The sequence below is a fragment of the Podarcis cretensis genome (genome assembly GCF_951804945.1).
Source record: "Podarcis cretensis genome assembly, chromosome: 8".
Taxonomy (NCBI): domain Eukaryota; kingdom Metazoa; phylum Chordata; class Lepidosauria; order Squamata; family Lacertidae; genus Podarcis; species Podarcis cretensis.
The window spans coordinates 54,452,841-54,473,348 of NC_137177.1; positions in this window are offsets into that span (position 1 = coordinate 54,452,841).

Sequence of the window (20,508 nt, forward strand, 5' to 3'; positions counted from 1 at the left end):
AAACGTTTTCGTTTCAGCAAGCCTTACCCATGCATGCAATTTTGGCACACAATTTTATTTTATTATGTATATTATTTATCTGATGATTTTACTGATCTTTTGAGGAAAAATTAGGTTGGTTTGTTTTCAACATCTGATTTTATGGGAACTTTTAATACCTATTTTGTATTTTATGTAAACAACTTAGAAGAGTAAGTGGTATATAAATATTTATTTCTAAATGAAATAAATAAAAACAAAGACTAATGAGAGAAGAATGTAAAGCACTTCCCACACACATTCACACCGCTCTAGGTAAGTCATGTTTTCATTATGATAATAAAAAAAGCACAGGTAAGGAAGGGGAAGGATGAAAAGAACGGGGTTCAAATTCTCACGTGCATGAAGCTCACTGAGTGATCTTCGACCATTCTCTATCTCTCTCTCAGCCTTGCCTATCTCACAGAGTTTCTGTAAGCATAAAATGGAGGGGGAGGAATGCTGTATGCTGCTTTGAGCTCATTGGAGAGGAAAGGCAGACTATAAATGTAGCATGAAAGTCGGAGAACAGCATGAAGAAGTCTATTGTGTTAACATCATGCTTGTGGGCTTCCAATAGGCACTTGGTTGACCAATGTGAGGAGCACGTTGCTGCACTGGATAGCCTTTGGCCTGGTCCAGCAGGGCTTATGTTACTTATGTTCTTATGGAACAGCAGCTGATGGAGGCAGTTCTGGAAGGGAAAGAGCTAAAAGGCTTTAAATAGAAAAACACAATTGTAGAGTTGGAAGGGACCCCAAGGGTCACCTAGAACAACCCCCTGCCATGAGGAGTGTCTCAGGCGGAAGGAGTGGGCATTGCTCTCCCACCTGTCTCTTGGGGGAATGAGGAATGGGTGCAGATGGGTCGGCAGCATCTTCTCATCAATACAGAGTTCAAGGGAAAGAAGGTTCTCCCATTCAGTTTTGTTTATTGTCACATTTGCCAAATCAAAACCATATGCAACTGGAACAATGGCTGGAATCGTGTCCTTTTTTTGCCCATTGGGTTGAAATAAAATCATGGGTGGATTCTAAATTATGACACACCAACAACCATTCTTTGGATTTGGGTCCTGGTTGAGCCACCGTTTTGATCCTTGCGGTTCACAGTCATGCCTTCCTCTGCATCTGACTGGGAATGTATTCTTGCATATCATGGTTTCATGGCTATTATATCTATATTCTGTCCCATTTCAGCACAAGATTGAATTTACAATTGCATGCCAAGTGGGAGAATGGAAAAACAAGATGATTAGTCCTGTTTTGTAGAGGATCAGGGCTGTTTATACCTATAAATTTCAAAGGGCAAGCCAGGAACAAAAAGATATCCATGGGACCGCTACATCAGGAAGTGCAAGTTATTACAGATGTATTGATTTAATCAGGCCTTGCGATAGGTTTATTTATGAAAAGCAGCTGTTGCAGAAATGTGTGACTTTGAAGACACAAGAACACACGATGGATCTCACCTCCCTTTACAAAAAGAAAATGGCCTGATAAGCTTTATCAGAGATGACTTCTGCCACCTTACACTTTGAGTGTTTACCAGCTCATTCCTGGAATTGCTGTCTTCAATTTCCAGGCAATCCAGCCCCGTGAAGCTTGGGCCAAACAAAGTCATTAGTTTAGAGCAGGCGTGGGAAAATGTGACCTGCTAGATGTTGCTGCACTACATCTCCCATCATGGCCAGTGGCCAAGGATGATGGGAGTTGTAGTTCCGCACACTTGCCATACAGACATGAAAAATAAAGCTGATGACTTCTGATGTGGCCAGTTAGCTACTGAGCCAAGTTTAAGGTGTCTCATATAGACTACTCAGGGAACTACTATCTGTGGACAAAGTCCTCCTGAACATGCCACAAGCTACAAAGTTTTATCTGCTGGGGATTACAGAGGAGGACCCTCTCAGTTTTGGCTCCTGTGGAGTACAAATGGATCCGCTTTGCATGCAGAAGGTCCCAGGTTTGATCCCTGGCACCTCTAGGCAGAGCTGGGGGAGGGGGAGACAAACAAACTCCAGTCTGAGATCCTGGAAATCTGCTGTGAGCCAGTGCAAATTATACTGAGCTAGATGCCCTTAAGATCTAACTCTATGCCCCTCTCCTGTAACTTTGTGTAGATTCCCTATCTAAGCCCTTTACGTTTGGCCATGAGATGCAGATACATGGTGCATTGTGGGAAACTTGTGAGATGGTGCTTAAAAGGAGCCTTCATGTTCAGTGTGCTTCTGATGCCGGGGGAATAAAAAGAGGCTGCAGGTGAATGCTGGACTACATTAATCTCCCAGCTCTGATACAACAAGGCAACTTCTTCCAGTTCTGTTCTTATTTTGGAAAACTGCACTTACATAAGTGACCCAGATTACAAATAATCCAGACATTTCAACATGTAAATTGATAGCGTTAGAGTGGAAAAATCCTTCAGTAACTGATCAATGATGTATACTGCCAAGGTTTAAGCAGCAAGGAATGTTCACTAATACTGGTTGCCCATTTTATGTAGTCTCTCCAGTTTTGGGTCAAGGTTGGAGCCAGGCTAAGTCATGTTTAAAGTAGACCTATAGAAATCAATGGGACAAGTAAGTGCCCAATGATTTCAATAGGGACATCCTAAGCATGACAACCGGGACACAGGTGGCGCTGTGGGTTAAAGCCTCAGCGCCTAGGACTTGCCGATCGAAAGGTCAGCGGTTCGAATCCCTGCGGCGGGGTGCGCTCCCGCTGCTCGGTCCCAGCGCCTGCCAACCTAGCAGTTCGAAAGCACCTCCGGGTGCAAGTAGATAAATAGGGACCGCTTACCAGCGGGAAGGTAAACGGCGTTTCCGTGTGCGGCTCTGGCTCGCCAGAGCAGCGATGTCACGCTGGCCACGTGACCCGGCAGTGTCTCCGGACAGCGCTGGCCCCTGGCCTCTTAAGTGAGATGGGCACACAACTCCAGAGTCTGTCAAGACTGGCCCGTACGGGCAGGGGTACCTTTACCTTTACCTTTAAGCATGACAACCAAGATTCATGAGGAACAGCTGAGGGAGTTGGGTATGTTTAGCCTGGAGAAGAGAAGACTGAGAAGTGATATGATAGCCATCTTCACATATCTGAAGGGCTGTCACAGAGAAGATGGAGCAAGCTTGTTTTCTGCTGCCTTGAAGGGTAGGACCTGAACCAATGGATTCAAATGATGAGAAAGCATATTCTGACTAAACAGCAGGAAGATCTTTCTTATGGTAAGAGCTGTTCAATAGTGGAATGGATTCCCTCAGAAAGTGGTGGGCTCTCCTTCCTTGGATGTTTCTAAACAGAGGCTGGAAAGCAATCTGTCTGGGATTCTTTAGCTGCTATTCCTGCATTGCAAGGAGTTGGACTAGATCATATGAGCCAACTCCTAGGGGCCAAGGGGTATTTGCTCTCTCAATAAAATATTTGAGGGGGCCGCCCCCTCCAAGTTTATGGGCATTACCATTCAAATGGTGTGCGTGCACCGCATCATATGATCAATTATGTAAGGTGGAGCTTACTTGCCCTCCTATATTTTATTCAAGTAGGCACCCCAGGACTAGATGACTCTTGTGGTCCCTTCCAACTTGACAATTCTAAGATTCTATGATTCATTTCAATGGGTCTACTCTAAATCTTGATCCAAACCAAAGTTCCCTTACATTGAATGAGGCATGCCCTGGAGAACTTTGTGGTAGCTTGTGTACCTCATGTTGATCAGCATGGAGGTGGTGCATTATTGCTTTTCTGAGTCAAGTACCAGCCTAATTACTTGTTTGTTTTTGCTGGCCTTGGCTATTAGCCATGGTGACAATCTGAATCCTCCCTATTTGAAATCAATATGTCATTGGGCACCAGCTGCTATGGAACCACAGTGGGAGAGGTACACTGCACTCATATTCATGGACTCTTTGAAGGCATCATCTGGTTGACCACTTTGGACTGATCCAGCAATTCTCTCCTTATATTCTTAGCGGGCTCTTTTTCCCTGGCATAAGTCATTGCAATTCCTTCCAAAATGCTAACTGCCGATGTCTCCAGCTTCTTTCAGAAAGATGCCACATGCTCTTGTCTCTTGCTCATGCAAAACAACTTGTTCTGGCCACAATTTTCCCCAAACTATTTCAAAACACCAGGAGCCAAGAGAATGTAGCCTCCAAACACCCTGGTTCCTTTGAGACCAACAGTTTGTTGGAATCACTCTCAGCACTTATGGGGAAAATATCAAGCTTGTTGCCAGTTATTTCTGGAATGGTTGGCTTGCCTCAGTGACCTACAATGGGGACAGATAGTTCCTTTCCAGGGAAGTTGCTTTCGTTTATGTTTTGCATGAGTGAGCAATTGCAAAGCACTTCCCTATGGTTTTTTTATTGAGCCCATAAGAACATAATAGATTTCTGCTGGGTCAAGCCAGTGGCCCATCTTGTGCAACATCTTGTTCTCAGAGTGGCCAACCATATGCTTGTGGAAAGCTAACAAGCAGGATTTGAACACAAGAGCACTCTTCCCTTGCGGGTTCCAGCAAGTGGTATTCAGAAGCGTTGCTGCTCCAGCCATGGAGGCAGAGCACAGTCATCATGGCTAAGAGCCATCAATGACCCTCTCCATGAATTTGTCTAATCTTCTTTCAAAGCTGTCAAGGTTGGTGGCCACCACTGCCTCCTGTGGGAGTGAGAACTTGTGAATATGGTCAGGACAGTATGTAATACAATGTTTTACAAAATTAAACCATACCATCTGGAAGTCTGATCTGTCACATTTGTCCTAACAGATTCACAGTTTTGCATTTTGATTTCTCAAAGCGGCTTTAAATATAAGCAAGTCCAGATATTTAATTCCTTGATCTCATCCAGCTGAACATTTTTTCATTCACCTTTTTTTCTGAGGTTTATATTACAACGCTAATAGACACACAAATGGAGAGTCATCTTAAAACGAAATGCTAGGAAGTTCTATCAAATGCTTCATTGCCATCTACAAACATACATGTCGAGACATTTGGATAGCGGGTTGCCCATATTATACTGGACTATGGACCAATCAAATGGAGCCTAGCAGAAAATAGGAGGTTCAGCACTAGATCAGGGACAAGGTCAGTAGAAATATTCCAGTGGTGCCCTCCCAGTGGCCTTTGTAGTGTGCAATGAGTCATGCAAAACCACTAGGGAGTGCAAATGGGGGCCTGTATTTCCATCCTCATTAAAAGCTCGGTTCAGTGGGGCACAAATGAGCATTGCCACATGGATGGGGGTGCTTGACATTGACCTCTGCAGCAGCTAATCCTGTGCAAGACCTGCTTCTTTGCACAGCTTCCCCTTAGTCAAGCAGGGCAAAGGTCTCAATGGTGCATGAAACTGTCATAGAATAATAAAATCACAGAATTGTACAGGTGGAAGAGACCATGAGGGTCATCTAGTCCAACCCCCGGCAATGCAGGGAATGTTTGCCAACGTGGGGCTCAAACCCACAGCCCTGAGATTAAGAGTCTCAAGTGAGTCATCTCAGTTTCGATTTCTCATATTTTCTCATTGTTTTTATTTCCAAATGGGAGAGACCTGCTTCTTCATGTGTAAGCAACTGCTTACATCTACCCCATACTCCTGATCTGCATGACAAATCCTACAATCACACTTTTTAAATAAAACAAACAAACCCAGACTCAGGGACAGGAGAGTGTGATTTGCAGGGAGGCAAGATGTGTTTGTGGGGTGGGACTCTTCCAAAGCTTTAAAACAACAACAGCACTAAAATTGGACATGAGATAATATTGGCTATGTAGCCCAAAGGCTAGGTAACCAGGAACTGGAATCAAGTTGTTTACTGCATGGTGTGTGTACACATAAGAGAGATCAAGAATGGTTTGGCAATCATGAATAGGGATGGGCAAATATTTCCATTTTGGTTTCTCCGCCCCTCCCCCCACTTTTTCCAAACTTAATTTCAATTCTCCACATTTCCACACTAGTTAGATATTTTTTTTAAGTGTGCATGGAAATTTATCAGCATTTTAGTGCAATTTTTTCTATGCCATTTTGCCTACTATACACATTTTTAACTAAGTTTTTCTAATACAATGAAAATTTTAGTGTTATTTTCATTAATATATGTGTTTTTTCTGCACATTTTACTCTAGCAGATGTATTTCTGTACACATAACTTGGATGGAGAATGGCACTGCAAAATTCAGAGGCATGCAGATTGTGAAGGATGGCTGTGTTTCACTTTGCACATTGCTTTGGAAAGTGTGAATTAGGGTTAAATGCAAACTGAATCAAATCTCTCTACTCAAACAGCACTCATGATAAATAAAGCTTGTCTATTTGCGCCACCTGTGCAACCTTGTTTTGCAAATTAGAAGTGTGTTCTGCAGCCGGGGGCTACATAGAACACTGGAACAAACTGTCCAGGAGTGTTATGGAAATAAGTGGTTGGACAAGTTTAGCTTGATGTAGGTATGGGCAGAGCAGCTAATTCCATCCCGTTCCATCCCGTGATATCCTGCTGCAACCATTCCTTCCTGTTGTGTGCATTTTGCTTGCACCTTCAACAAAAAGCACATCCTTTTTTATGTAAAATGCATACTCTACAATGTTTTTCAAGGCATTCATTAGTAAGATTCTTTTAATGTGTCTTTTGTGTAAAATAATATTTTTGTGTGCACTCTTTCTGCATTGGGGTGTATGGGGCGTTAGGGGAGGGGTAGTACCTCTGGTGGGGGAGACTGCTACCACTGAGAAGGTCCACTTCCATCTCCAACATACCCTCCAACATTTCTCCGATGGAAATAGGGACATCTCATTCCACAAAGGATAATTTTGCTATTTATACCCCACATATCAGTGGTGGCCAAACTCGGTCCTCCAGATGCTTTGGGACTACAATTCCCATCATCCCTGACCACTGGTTCTGTTAGCTAGGGATGATGGGAGTTGTAGTCTCAAAACATCTGGAGGGCTGAGTTTGGCCATCACTGCCACACATCTTACTGGGTTGCCCAGCTACTCTGAGTGGCTTCCAACATATATAAAAACATTAAACATTAAAAACACTTTCCTATACAGGATTGCCTTCAGATGGCTCGGGGGTCAGATAACTCCATACCCTCCAACACTTCTTCAATGAGAATAGGGACATCCTAAGGAAAAGTGAGACATTCCGGGATCAAATCAGAAACTGGGACGGCTTCTCTAAATCAGGGACGTCCCTGGAAAATAGGGACACTTGAAGGGTCTGACATAATCACCAAGTAACAATCCACTGACTACAGAGGAACCAGCAGGATCTCCTTGAAAGGTCTCAAAGATTAGCTGGGTCTGTAACTAGGGGAAAGGAGGTATTCTGGTCCCAAGTTATTTAGGGCTTCAAATGTCAGTGATGAAACCTTGAATTTGGCTCAGTAGCTAATAAGCAGCCAGCACAGGTGCTTCAACATTGGTGTAATATATATGTAAAGCCCATTAAATAATCCAGCAGCTTCATTTTACACTAACTGCAGCTTCTGAACCAGGAGCAAAAGTAGACCCACATAAAGAGCATTACAGTAGTCTAATCAGAAGGTTTCTTCTTTGCTAAGATACTTGTCTTGTTCCCATTGTAGATACTTCCCTGTAAATCAAAGTCCCAGTGAATATGCTCTACACATCTGACATTAATTTCAATTTGGGCTAGATATCTAAAGGAGAAGTTTCTTCCCCTATTTCTGTTTACTTTTTCCCAGGCCTCCAAATGTCCATTGACAAAGACGCTTCATTTACTACCAGGCAAACAGGGGGGTTTGCAACAAGGGGATCAAGCTGTTGCGTAAACAACAGTATGCAAAGCCACAGATGGAGACAAGAGAGAAAACAAACAGAGGACACAAAGTTTGAATTTGGTGGTATTTCCAAATTGTCAAAACAGGAGGCAGGCACAGGGACCTATGAGACCTGACCTTCCAGAAACAAAGAAACATGCTTCATCATTCTACAGTTTATTCATCACATACAATTTTATTACTTGGAAGCAAATGATTTTCACCTGTCGAATCCCAAAGGCTGTGAGAGATCAACAATACATAAGGTCATCTTGGTGAAAACTCAGGGCAGACTAAAAGGAAGTACTATTTCACACAGTAATGGAATTCATTCCCGCAAGATGCAGTGAGGCCTCCTAACATTAAAAGGTAAAAGTAAAGGTAAAGGGACCCCTGACCATTAGGTCCAACCGACTCTGGGGTTGCAGCGCTCATCTCACTTTATTGGCCGAGGGAGCCAGCGTGACTAAGCCGCTTCTGGCGAACCAGAGCAGAGCACAGAAACACCGTTTACTTTCCTGCTGGAGCGGTACCTATTTATCTACTTGCACTTTGATGTGCTTTTGAACTGCTAGGTTGGCAGGAGTTGGGACAGAGCAAAGGGAGCTCACCCCATTGCGGGGATTCGAACTGATCGGCAAGTCCGAGGCTCTGTGGTTTAACCCACAGTGCCACCCGCGTCCCAGCCCAACATTAAAAGAGGATTAGACAAATTCACGGAGGAGAAGGCTATCTAAGGCTATTAGCCACAATGGCTAGAGTATGTTCTACCCAGTGGTGGAGCATCATATTCTGGCACCAGGGGGCGGAGAGAAGATGGGGGCATGGCTGGCGCATGTCCAGGGTGTGTGATGCACTGCCTGCGGGGGGGGGTGCCCAGTGTGGGAGGGGGGCAGCCGTGATGGCACCCCACTGGGATCACGCTGCTGGGAGCAGTGCACTCGCCCCGCCCCCTCTTCCTCCGCCAGTGGTTCTTCCTCCACTGCTGGAGGGAGGATACCTCTGAATGCCAGCTGCTGGGAATCACAAGTGGGGAGTGAGTGCCACTGCTCTCAGGTCCTGCTTCTGGATTTCCCCATAGAGGTGTTTGGATGGCCACTGTGAGCTGGATTAGGTGGGCTTTTGGCTTGACCCAGCAGGGCTGTCCTTATGTTCTAAACCAAGGAAACATCTAAAACATACCAAATGCTGCTCCTCCCCTCCAAACAAGCTGGATCCCTACAATTCTAACCCTAATGAGGACCTTGGGAGCCATCGCCTGTTGAGCCATCCCCAGGTTAAAAGAATCATGGTCAATAAATGGAAAGTGTGCTACTCAGTCAATTAATTTGGCATAATCAGGGATTCGTCAATAAAAATCTGCATATGCCTGTATAGGATTTGAAATGAGGGATGCATTTTAAAAAGTGATTCAAATATTAATAAAGCAGGAGCCAACTTAGAAGAGACATTTCCATACTGTGTCTGAAAGAGGAAATGTCACATCTCTCTCTCATTTATATTTAAAAAAAAAATCTGTCTTAAAAGAGCTAATACTTTTTTTTTGGTTTCTTAGATAATTTTATATTCAAAGTGTTGGTGCTGACCTTTAAAGCCCTAAATGGCCTCGGCCCAGTATACCTGAAGGGGTGCCTCCACCCCCATCACTTAGACCGGACACTGAGGTCCTCGTTCGAGGCTCTTCTGGCGGTTCCCTCACTGTGAGAAGTGAGGTTACAGGGAACCAGGCAGAGGGCCTTTTCAGCAGTGGCACCCTCCCTGTGAAACACCCTCCCATCAGATGTTAAGGAGATAAACAACTACACAACATTCCAAAGACACCTGAAGGCAGCCCTGTATCAAGAAGGTTTAATGTTTGACGTTTACTATGTTTTTTTTATGTGCTGTAAGCCACCCAGAGTGGCTAGGGAAACCTAGCCAGATGGGCAGAGTATAAATGAAATTGTTGTTGTTGTTGTTGTTGTGCCTTTCTCCCAATGCAGGACCCAAAGAGGTTGACAGCACAAATTAAAACAGATTCAACTAAAACATGCACAATAAATATTTTAAAAACCAATAAATAATCATATAAAAACAGTACCAAAAACAATCCAAACCTTTTACAAGCACACAAAAATGTTCTCCGTTGATTTGAGAATGAAATTCTGTACATATGCAGCCTAAGCTTGCTTTAGAAGGGGTCGATGGTTAGCATTACATCTGAACCAGCATTTTCACTAACCCTAGGGTCCATGTTTAATAAAGCATAGAGGAGACAGAGCAGAGGGATGTATTCTGGATAGTGAATCAGGGACTCTCAGCATGCAAAGCAGATGCTCTCCCACTGAGTTATGGTCTTTTCTCCAAATGTGCATTGGGGAATTCAGGTGAGAAATGAGCTGTTGCTATTCTTATCTAGGAAAAGTTAAAGGGTATGGGGGGTGGGGGAAGGAGTTTGAAGAGTCAGCAAATTAGCTGTGTTGATAAAACAATTTTAATGGGAGGCTTCTTTTCTGCAGCATTTCTGGATCCACATCAGAGAGGCAATAAAGCACCGCAGACACCTCAGCAATTGTATTGCTCAGGAAATCTGGGACGTGAGCCATGATGTGTGACAAACACCGGCAGTGGAAGGCTGCTCTGCCAAATACGGTTGCCATGCATGGACCTGTTGCCATCCCATCAGGGCCTTCCCCCGCTCCCTGAACTATCCACAAAGCGCTTTATCGGTCCATCCCATGCTTTGAATGTAAACAACATTTGGCTCGTACCTGAGAGGAGAGAGGCCCCAGGAGAACTCTGTACAGGATATTCCCAGCCTTTTTAATACTTCCTTTCTCGGCGCATTATGAAGTCTGACTGACAAGTCCTAGGAAAATGGCTTTGGGTTTCCCCCCAGGAGCCGGACAGCCATAAAAATGCAAAAACATAACAACAGAGCTGTTAATCCTGACCCTGTTGTACTGTATGCGTCGAATAACAGCTCCCCAGCTGTGAAATGCGTGGCCTGCTTAGGTGAAGATGGCAGACGTCAGGAGGACGAGGTCAAAGGTCGCGTCATATTTTGTCACTTTGAAAGGCCCCGGGGCAGGGGCTGCGTAATGACCAACACTCTGCCAAAAACCTTGTGTGATGATGAGACGGACGCCCAACAACATTTTCCATCTGTTTACAATTTTCAATTGACTTTTCGGTAAACTGTGAGTGCTTGCAGGAGAAAAAGAATTCAGTGAGTGTGAGTGAGTGTGAGAGACTAACTCTGGGAAACAGGTATGAGTAGCCTTACCTGAAAGGTAATAGTCACAGGATGGCATGATTGCATTGGAAGGGGTTTTATGGATGAACTTCTCTGGCCATCTGTCACAGGTGCTTTAGTTGAGATTACTGCATCTGCAGAAGGTTGGACCAGATGATCCTCAGGTTCCCTTCCAACTATACGCTTGTATGATGCTAGGATTCTATGACCTCCTGTCCTTAGTGAGGGTACATATAATCATATGATGTAGGGGTGACCCTCCAGAAATTTATGGACTACAGCTCCCATCATCCCTGACCATTGGCCATGCTGACTGTTGTTGATGGGTGTCGGAGTCCAACAACAATGGGAGGGCCACAGATTCCTCGCCTCTGATGTAAACAGGATATTCAGCATTGCCTTGTCAATCTGCAAAGAGGATAAGTGATGCTGTGGAATGCCACTTCCGACATCAGGAGGAGGGGGTTTTGCGGTCTCACGACCCATTCACACTCTCGCGGGGCTGACTACAGCCCCGCGACAACAGGGGAATCCCGGGATCATTAGTATGCATTATTCATCGCGCCAGCCAATCGGCTGGCAGCGGGGGCGGGGCGAGTAAGGGGCATTTAAGGTTGGGATAGCCCATACTCGCCCCTTTCTTTCCTTCCAGCAGCTGCGGTTTCCCTCCCTCCCACCCTTTAGGTTCTAAGCTGGACTTTGCTATGGGCCTCGGCTGGTCGCCGCAAGGGGCCTGGTAGGAATTTTTCCATTTGGCTAATTGGCTATATTTTGGAAGCCACTTGGTTTTTTCGCCTACCTCGTAGCAAACGTCACAACTTCTTGGTTTTGGCGGTTAGGCATTGGCAGGGGTATTGTTATGCAAATGAGATGGGGGGGGAGGAACGCCATCACCTCCCCCAAAATGCTGAAGGGTAGTTCGTTAAAGGACTCCGGGGGGCGTCGCCTCGTCCGAAACCTACGGAGGCTAGGGCCTAAAGCGCGCTCCCAAATGGTAACCCCTCGGGGAGCACCCAGGGATGTGCATCTCGGGGGCTCCCCCTGTTGGTGCTTAACCCTTCCCGGTTATACCGGTTAGTCTGATAGGGCCAATGCCTAAAGCCAATACCGCTCTTACCTGTAATCAATAAAGTTGTGGCCATTTTTCGCCCATTAACCTAAATTCCGTGTCCTGTGTCTTTATTTATTCCATTCAGTGGGAGGGGGCGGGAATAGACACGCAATGCAAATCCCCCTGCTGGATTTTGAACGTTGCTTAAACATAAAAATGTAAGAAGGGCCTGCTGGATCAGGCCAACAGCCCATCTAGCCCAGCATCTTGTTCTCACTGTGGTTACCCAGAGCACAAGAACACTCTCCCACCTTTGTGGCTTCCAGAGGCAGATCATAGCTATCATGACTAGTAGACATTGATAGCCTTATACTACATGAATTTGTCTAATGTCCTCTTTTAAAACCATCCAGATTGGTGTCCATCATTGCTTACTGTGGGAGTGAGTTCCACAGTTTAACTATGCACAGCACAAATAATGACTTCCTTCTACCTGTCCTGAATTTTCCAGCATTCAGCTTCTTTGGGTGTCTACAAGTTCTAGTGCTGTGAGAAAGGGCTCTGTCCACTTTCTTCATGTCATGCATAACTTTACAAACTTCCATAATGTCACCTCTTACTTGCCTTTTCTCTAAACTAAGAAGTCCCAAGATGATGATTCCCATCATCCTTGACCATTGGCCCGCCGGCTGTTTCTGATGGGACCTGGACTCCAAGAACATCAGGAGGGCAACAGTTCCCCCATCCCTGTGAAAGCAGTAAGTAAGACCATGAAATGCAAATCCTCCTGACAGATTTTGCACATTACTTAGTCAAGATGTGTAGTGATGATTCTGCATACAAAGCTGGCAGTATATAAAAGGCCATATTTACATGGGCAAGTTGCACACCAGCAGCACTTGGAGACTTGGGTGGATAATGCACAAAATCCTTGGAAGAAAACATGCATTCTAAGCAATTCATGTCGTTAAGAACATAGGAATGTAAGATGAGCCCTGCTGGATCACAGCAAAGGTCCATCTAATCCAGCATCCTCTTTTCAACAACGGCTGACCAGATGTCTCCAGCAAGTCCTCAAGCTTGTTATGAATGCAATGACCTTTCAGCATTGCATGTTCCCTGCATCTGGTATTCAGAGGTAGCCTGCTATTTTCCACTGTCATTATTTATTACGTGTTGACAACACTACCCTCCACGGATTCACTGATCCCCAATTTTTTTTTGCCTTCAAGTGACAATGTAAAATCATCTGTATATGGCATGGTGGTCCTCTCCATGTTGTTGGACTTCATCTCCCATCAGCTCCAGCCGGTATGGATAATGGTCAGAGTTGATGGGAGCTGCAGTCCAACATCCTCTGGAGGGCCATAGGTTCCCTACATGAAATGGACCTTTGATGGCTCCTTTTATGTTTGCAACTCTGAAAAGGCACAACTGACCTGTACTGTTGTGCTCCTATATGACCATTCTTGCTTAAGAGCATAAGAAGTACCTTGCTTGGCTCAGACAAGGCCCACTTAATCCAACATTCTTTGCAAAAATCTCAACAATCTGCAGACCATCAGTGGTCCATCAGAAATTGGCTAGTGATCCCTGCCCTTGCTGCCCAACCCTGTTGGACCTCTTGGAGAGACATGAAGTGGGAGGGCAACTGAACTTTGCATCCTCTTATTGTATCAAAATGGATCCCTTATACACCCAGTAGATTGCTTTGGTCTGCAGGAAAGTTTCTCTAGCAAGTTCCAAAGATCTTAGAATCTTGTTCTGTGGTAACTCAGAGCAGGGCTTTTAGTGTGGCTGCCCCCATTTTGTGGAATAGCCTTCCTATTAAGATACAACAAGCTTTTTCTGTCCTTTCTGGAAACCAGTTGAACACATTTTTGTTCTGACAGGCTTTCCCATCTGGATGAATGGATCTTTACCACAATTGTCTAATTTGTTAGGGTTCTAGTCTTGTCTTAAAGGTATTTGCTGGTTTTGTGTTTTTAACTATTGTTAATGACCTTTAGCATGCATCATCTTTAGAAGGTTGTTTTGAAGGTGATCAATAAATCAGTAATGATGATGATAATTTATAGCCTGATACAATCTCCTTTAATGCTTTCTCTCCCCCCCCCCACCTGTCTACATGTGTTATTTCGATAATGATGGTGTTCTGGATGCCCACAATAATCTAAAACGCCATTGCAGTGAAGAGACCATGACGTTATTACTCTGAAATATGTGGCTCAATATTTCATTGGCCTTTTTTTGGCCGCCACGTTGCAGAACTAATGATTTGGTTGCTGTCTGTCCCCCTCCTGAGGGGCTCATTTAAACATCACTGTTTCCAGGTACTTCTCCTTTCTACTCCATATCTGGGTTTTCGATTAGCCTTGTCCAGATGTATCAGATGCCTTCATTTTAGTTCCAAGTTCAATTTAATTTTATTATTTTTCTCCCCACTTTCCAATTTTGTTAAACCAGCTGTTGGGTGAAAATGGGTTAGGTTTCATTGGTGTCCTCCCGGTCACCCACAGGCATCTCCTTCGGCCTCTTGGCTGAATCCTACCACTCACTGCATCGATGTCTAGCCTCTAGCCTTTACTTTTAAGATTTGAAGAAGAGTTGTAGCTCAGTATTAGAGCATCTGCGTCGCATGTCAAAGGTCCCAGGTTCAATCCCCAACATCTCCAAGTCAGGCTTGGGAAAGTTCCTATCTGGTGAGCTGCTGCAGATCAGTCTAGATTAGGGTGAGGAACCTCCTGCAGTCTGTGGCCTGCAAGTAGCCACAGGATACAATCAAGGTCAAGAGGGAGTCATGGCCACAAGGAACCAAACTCAGATATAGGAAGCTGCCTTATACAAAGCCAGGGCATTGCTCTGTCTAGCTCAGCGTTGTCTGCACAGATTGGCAGAAACTCTCCAGGGTTTCAGGCAGAAGTGTTTCTCCGTGCTACCTGAAGATGCCAGGGATCTTCTGGATGAAAGCAGATGCAATACTCCTGAGCTATGACCCTTCCACATACATCCAGACCTGGAGAGAGAGAGAGAGAGTTGTTTGGTTTGGGGGCAACACGATGGGCTAGATGGCCAAAAATAGATAGATGGCCTGGTATAAGGCAGCTGCCCCAGCTCTATTTCCTATGAATCCTTGAGACAAAGACACCCCCCACACCCCCACACGCTGCAGCCAGTTTGCTTTTCTTCCTGGGAAGGAAGGGGAATACGTTTGACCAATTTGGAGTGGCACCTGCTGGGACCTGTCAAGGCAGGCTGTGGAAATCTGAAGGGAGCCACATGGCTGGATCATCCTTGTTGCCTTTCAAGCTACCGTGTTTGATTGACAAGGTCTTATCAGTCCAGGGTGATTTCCAGAAGAGCTTCAGGAAGGCAAATGAGTCAGCAGACTTAGCAGATGAAAATTCCCAAAGATGGTGATAATTAACTTGTGCCTTGTGTTGCCGCCTTCCCAGCCATCAAGTCACATGCAAGAGCTCCTTTGTGTGAAATGTTGTTTTTGTTTAAAGAGCTAACTGAGAGAAAACACTCCTCATGACATATCACTGTCTGCCTTCATCTAGTTTCCCAGTCACCAACCAGATAAACTTCTGATGGATCTAAATAAGGCCAAACCCCAGTTGGAAAATGTGGATTTTCCACCAGTTATTTCCTCACATTTCCCATCACAGCTATTGGTCTCATACTTGTAAAGGTGCAGTGATTGGAAATTATAGATGTAGTTTATGTCAATTCAACTCCACCTTTTTGACAAGAAGTTCATGGTGTTCATGGTCGCAACCCATCATTTTGACTTCCCAACAAATCTCTGAGGTATTTTTTGCTGAGAGGCAGTAACTGGCCTTCTGAGTGGGGTTCTGAGTCCTGGTCCTCCCTGTCCTAATCTGATACTCTGACCACTATGCTGTTCTGGTTTAGAGATGGATTGTTAAAGCACTCGGGGAATTAATATTCACATTTCCCCAAGCTAATTTCCCAAACATAATGCATTTTTGTGTGCTATTTTCACTAACACACATTTTCGTTCATACACGTTCTGTACACTTCATCTAGATGGAGAAGGGCATTGCAAAATTTAGCATTAAGTTGGGAGCTTTGCATTAAAATGTGAACTAAACTTTATTTCTCCCCCATTCCACACACATACACACTGTTTGGTTTATTAAAACGTTAAAATTCTTGATTAAAACCCCCCAGTTAAAACAGGTATTTGAAAACACTTCAAAATGATCAAAATCAGCAGTAGCTGATGTAATTTCTACATGTCTCTGTAATTTCTGCTTGTCTGGGTAGGCCTGCCTACACAAAAGCAGGTGCCGATAAGTATACAGTGAAGACGCTTGCCTAATGTCAACAGGCAGATACAGTGGTACGTCGGGTTAAGTACTTAATTCATTCCGGCAGTCCATTCTTAACCTGAAACTGTTCTTAACCTGAAGCCTCCCGCTGCCGCCACACTGCCGGAGCACGATTTCTGTTCTCCTCCTGAAGCAAAGTTCTTAACCCAAGGTACTATTTCTGGGTTAAGGGAGTCTGTAACCTGAAGCGTCTGTAACTTGAAGCGTATGTAACCCGAGGTACCACTGTAGTTCGAAAGTGTAGGTGCTGCCACACTACAATATCAGTTCTTACAAGTGCATGGACTAGTATTATGCGGTATCTACATCTATCATCTATCTATCATCTATCTATCTATCCTCACTTCACTGAAAGTATTGGTTTATTTGTAAACACCCCAAGCAGAGCTGTATGGCATTAAGGCTCTGCGACTGTGATGTGTGTGCCAGTTCAATCTCTGCAATCCCCGTCTGCTCCCACTTATTACATCATGAAGGGCAAAGACAAATGGGGCAAGACGGACGAATTTATTAGCCCTCCTGATATGTTAAAAGCATTCTGTCAAAGAATTTGAAAAATGCTTCTCATATTTAAGCATCCAGAGACAGCAAATTCCCCTCTTGAGGGAGGAGAGGCATGCGAAACCCATCAGGACCTCAGTGTGGAAATCCAGAAACTGGCTTGTGGTATCCACTTACTGACGAATTGGTATTATTTAAAAGCCACGTGAGGGTCTCATTGTCGGCAGTTCAGGAGAAACGCAGGTCTCATCTCTATAAAGGAGTTGGGAGAACGGGGGGGGGGGGGACTCTGAGCTGGTAAAATGGTGAGATTAATGGGACCGGGAGAAGCTGTTGACAGAAGATCTAGAGGGGAACAAAATTGGAAAAGTGATCCTCATTTGGCTGCAGCCCTTGACAATTAACAAAAGTCTCAAAGCTTTCTGCAGATGCAGCCTGTGGCAATAAAAGGGCTGCCTGGAAAGAAATAAGTATTTGATGCACACATCAGAGAGTCTATAATTCCACCATGCACATTCGCTTCAGTAAATGAACTCCCAGATCACAGAAGGTGGGATTCAGCGTGAATGAAGGTTGTGCAATTGACAAAAGAAAAAGGGGGGCTCCTCCCTCCCACCACCATTAAGGACAATCCTGGCTGGCCTTTTTATTTAATGTATTTAGATATATTTTTAAACAGCTTTAGAAATACTAAGTGCAAAATGTAATAACACTCAAACAATGTAATAAAACAGAGCAAAAAACAAACAAGTTTAGTCCAATGTATTAAATATATATATTCAGTTTATGACATATATTTTCAGGCCAGTGGGCACATTTGGATTTTTGAGCAGATGCTATCAGTACCACCCTCTCTGGTCCCTTTTCTCCCCCCTCCTCCAAATAAGCCTGGAAGTTGTCGTAGGAAGTCAATCCATTGGTCCATCTCACTCAGTATTGTATACACTGACTGGAAGTGGATTGCCAGGGTTTCAGACCAAGGCCTCTTCCTAACTGGAGATGCCAGGAATTGAACCCAGGGCCTTCTGTGTACAAAGCAGCTGCTATACCACTGAGCTATACCCCTTCTCCACCCCCCATCCCCATGAAAGAGACATGTACTGGAAGGAGTGACTGGTTGGCTCCCCTTGTGTGTTGGCACTGTGCTTCTTGCCACCACGTTGCCCCTCCCACTCTCTCTCCCAGTAGGTCCCAGTGATAATGGTGACAGCAGATCAGGTTTGTGCTGTTGGCCTGACCCTCTGACCACTACTGGTGAAGGTGGATTTTATTGCTCGAGACTTGATAATTCTAAACAATTATGAACTTTATCCATTAAAAAGTCTTGCATTTGAGCTGGTGTTGGAGGATATGAAATTCTGTTTATGATAGTTCATCTGTGATAGCTCTTTCAACATGCAAAATGAGTCGCCCCTTGAGGAGTCTTTCCTTGATTTTTTAAAATATTGTATTATTATTGTTACATTTGTATCACACCTTTCCTTTAAGGAGCTCAAAGTGGCACACATAATTCTCCTCCCTCTCCCCATTTTATCCTCACAACAACCCTGTGAGGCTGGTTAGGCTGAGAGGTAGTGACTGGTGTGAAGTCACCCAGTGCGCTTCATGGTTAAGTGGGGATTTGAACCCTAGTCTCCCATGTCCTAGCTCAGCACTCTAACCAACACACCATACTAGCTCTGCTCCAGATCCAAATACTTGTATGAACCTAATGCCTGGGGATGTGGAGAGATATTCAATACAGTTTGCATTTAGAGGCAAACCTTCCTAATCTGAGCTTTCCGAAGCAATCTGAGAACTTAAACTGCCATCCTTCAAAATTCGCCTATCTACGAATTTTGCACTGCAAATCTCCAATCAAGTAATTTGTACAATAATTCATATTGCACATAAAGGGTGCATCAAAAGGCACATATTAGTGAAAGTAACATAAAATGCATTATAACAGGGAAAACTGCTTCAGGGAAATGTGTATATTAGGCAGAACTGCATACAAATATGTAAGTTAGAAGAAATGCAACTGAAATGCTGATCCATTTTCATGAGAACCGTCTTTTAAAAAAGAAAACAAACTTAATGCAGATAACTGAATTTAAGGCTAGGGGAAAAAATGGAAGGAAACTGAAAATGATAGATTTTTCCATCACCACACACAATATCCATCTTCACTTGATGATTAAATGTATTTGCGAATGTCACAGTGACATTAGGTGCTTTCTTTTCTTTGCAACCAAATCAGCGTCATAGGCATAAAGAGCAATGCGACTGTGTAACTGGGTTCCCTGAGGGAAAGAGGAAGCCATGAATATCACACTCATGGAAAGCTAGCCTCAACAAAATAGAAGAAGGTTGATCAGTAGCAACAGTTGGTGGATCATTCTGAATAAGGGTTACGGCAAATCTTCTGGATTTCATCAGAAAGAAATCTGCACTTCATCTTAACTCCTCAGGTTTTTCTGCCATAGACTGAAGGAATGCAACATTGGCTTACATCCTGGCAACTCCCACAAATGAGCCATTACCAAGTTAGACTGCAGTTCGCAAACACAGCAGTTAGTAACTAACATTAAAGGAAAAGCAGCTCCTGTTAAGTGAAGCAGAGGATGGGCAGACAATTGAGGAGAGTGATATGGGGTAGGGGTGGCATAGTGAATCACAGCTCTTGGACAGCACATATGTTTTACAACCAGAACTTGCCAGGTTCAGTCTCTGGTTCCAGCAGGGCTGAGAAGACCTCCACCAAAGACCCTGAAGAACTTACGGCAACATATCTGAAGTAGGTGGACCAGTGGTATGATAGTAAGGCATGTCTGTAGCATTGTAGTAGAACTTAAGAACATAAGAAAAGCTTCAGGCCCAAGAACATAAGATTCAGGACACTTAAAAAGATGTACTTATGTAGCACATAGTTCAGGCACCCCAACCTGTGGCCCTCCAGATGTTTTGGCCTACAACTCCCATGATACCTAGCTAACAGGACCAGTGGTCAGGGATGATGGGAATTGTAGTCCAAAACATCTGGAGGGCTGAAGGTTGGGAATGCCTGACATAGTTAAACTACGAAACTTGCTCCCACAGGGGGCAGAGATGGCTACTAACTTGGGTGTCTGTAAAAGATGATTAGACAAATTCATTGAAAAGTCTATTGATGGCTATTAGCCAAGTTGGCTATGCTCTTATCATTTTTCTGAATATCACTTTCTGGAATACCACTTGCTGGGTCCTGCTTAAAGGCTTCCTACAGGCACCTGGTTGGCCATTGTGAGAACAGGTTATTGGACTAGATTGGCCCTTGGCCTGATCCAGCAGGCTCTTCTTATGTTCTTATGTCCTCTAGATAAGACCTTCATTTGACAACTGCTATCAACCCAGCTTTCAGCTGAGCCTCCCTCCCTCCCTCCGCCAAGTTTTATTGTGAAGATCATCACCATTGAAAAGGTGGTGTTTATGCGGGAAAGGATGAGCCACTGTAGTTATGTCCCTTGGGACCGGACGTTGGTGCTTTCCACTGATAAGCGCTCTTGGAAATAAGAATGGAAGGCTGCGAGAGGCAACAGGGA